Raw genomic sequence first — 2,492 nt, forward strand, 5'->3', positions numbered from 1 at the left:
CTGAATCCGGCATTATTCCCTTATTGCCTATTACATGCCCAAGGAAACGGATGTGTTCGAGTGAAAAATGAGATTTTTGCAGGTTAGATGTCACGACTGCTTTACTAAATGCATTTATGACTCTGGCCAAGAGGTTAATGTGATCTTCCCAAGAAGGTGTAACAATGAGAATATCATCGACAAAAAGCGTAATTTGACTACGCAGTTCTGGTCCTAAAATAGCATCCAATGCCTGGATATACACTCCAGAGCTAACATTTCGGCCAAATGGAAGACCCTTAAAATGATAGCTTCTCCCTGCATAAACAAATGTGTACTTCCTTGATTAAGAACTTAGCATTATCTGCCAGTAAAAACTTCTGAGGTCACAAGTTGAAAAGAATTTCTAGCCATGAAACTTTTGTATAAGCTCATCAATATTTTCTGTATGAGTGCGGACAGGAACTTTAATTTTATTTATCTGTCTTGCGTAAAAAATTAGTGGAACTTTGCCCTCTGGTTTACGGACAACCAATAAAGGACTACACTATGGGGTTGTGGATGGCTCAATCAACTTCCAATCCAACATTCCTCGCAATTCTTCATCGACAGATCGTCGAAGTCGCCAAGGTACAGAATGAAAACTTTGGCAATATGTACTATGTCCGTACACTTCTAAATTACACACATAGCCTCTCATTATATGCGGTTTTTCACTATATTCTGCCAATTGTTTTCGCTACCGTTCGCCCAGACAGATTCAGGCGTCTTTTGAGTTGTAACACCAGTTAATGTGCATGCTTGATAAACCTCTCCGGCATTTGAAACTTCCTGGCAGATTAAAACTGTGTGCCCGACCGAGACTCGAACTCGGGACCTTTGCCTTTCGCGGGCAAGTGCTCTACCAACTGAGCCACCGAAGCACGACTCACGCCCGGTACTCACAGCTTTACTTCTGCCAGTACCTCGTCTCCTACCTTCCAAACTTTACAGAAGCTCTCCTGCGAACCTTGCAGAACTAGCACTCCTGAAAGAAAGGATATTGCGGAGACATGGCTTAGCCACAGCCTGGGGGATGTTTCCAGAATGAGAGTCGCTTCGGTAGCTCAGTTGGTAGAGCACTTGCCCGCGAAAGGCAAAGGTCCCGAGTTCGAGTCTCGGTCGGGCACACAGTCTTAATCTGCCAGGAAGTTTCATATCAGAGCACACTCCGCAATATCCTTTCTTTCAGGAGTGCTAGTTCTGCAAGGTTCGCAGGAGAGCTTCTGTAAAGTTTGGAAGGTAGGAGACGAGGTACTGGCAGAAGTAAAGCTGTGAGTACCGGGCGTGAGTCGTGCTTCGGTAGCTCAGTTGGTAGAGCACTTGCCCGCGGAAGGCAAAGGTCCCGAGTTCGAGTCTCGGTCGGGCACACAGTTTTAATCTGCCAGGAAGTTTCATATCAGCGCACACTCCGCTGCAGAGTGAAAATCTCATTCTGGAAACATCCCCCAGGCTGTGGCTAAGCCATGTGTCCGCAATATCCTTTCTTTCAGGAGTGCTAGTTCTGCAAGGTTCGCAGGAGAGCTTCTGTAAAGTTTGGAAGGTAGGAGACGAGGTACTGGCAGAAGTAAAGCTGTGAGTACCGGGCGTGAGTCGTGCTTCGGTAGCTCAGTTGGTAGAGCACTTGCCCGCGAAAGGCAAAGGTCCCGAGTTCGAGTCTCGGTCGGGCACACAGTTTTAATCTGCCAGGAAGTTTCAAATGCCGGAGAGGTTTATCAAGCATGCACAGTGCTGTGGAGATTGCGTTCATATTTGCTCTTGTATCAAGAATGACTTTAATGGTATGGCGATAGACGTCTGCATATATAGCCAGTATAGGAACAGACATACGCTTGGCTGTAGAATGCTAGACTTCATGCATAAGTTCGTCTACTAGTCTTTGTCCATCATTGCATTGGAACATGACTCTCTCCTGCCAGAGCCCCTTACATCACACCCGACCGATTTTTGGGGGCACGGTGCGGTCGTCTGTAGTTTAACGGATGTGTTTTGGGTTCGTCAGTGACATTTGTAATGACTGGCGGTTGCTCTCTCCAGTGATATCATGTAGTTTCAAAGTGCACATATAAAGTCAGGACAAATCTACACATGAACTTTTTTTAAATAAACCTCTCTAACCAATATAAATGGGAAGACTCCACTGAAAGGGATAGTATTAGATTCGAGGCGGGTTACTTGCCTGCAGCCTGGACATTCAGGTGATCTGTTGAGATGAACCGTACAGCATTAGTCTGCCGGCCCGTCTGTCCCCTTTGTGGTCTCGAACAAGGACAGGGTATGCAACACAGAAACACACGTTATAGTACACTTCTTATCAAAAGCATACATACATGATACAAAATCATAAGAAGTTCCCTAATTTTGCAAGCAGTCCTGTCAATTGGTCGTCACTCATAAAATGAACTGCTACGTCATACAAAAATTAATTAATTAGCTGACTTGACCTTTGACTTTGGCGCTGAAAAGACAGGTAC

At 45.3% G+C, this 2,492-nt stretch overlaps 1 non-coding gene across 1 annotated transcript; it reads left to right on the forward strand.

Annotated features, from left to right (window-relative positions):
- Positions 1-1,313: 1,313 nt before the first annotated feature.
- Positions 1,314-1,388, forward strand: Trnap-cgg (transfer RNA proline (anticodon CGG)). The gene has a single exon. It is a non-coding gene; the product is annotated as a tRNA-Pro (tRNA).
- Positions 1,389-2,492: the final 1,104 nt, after the last annotated feature.

This window comes from Schistocerca nitens, chromosome 2 (genome assembly GCF_023898315.1).
Source record: "Schistocerca nitens isolate TAMUIC-IGC-003100 chromosome 2, iqSchNite1.1, whole genome shotgun sequence".
NCBI classification, from domain to species: domain Eukaryota; kingdom Metazoa; phylum Arthropoda; class Insecta; order Orthoptera; family Acrididae; genus Schistocerca; species Schistocerca nitens.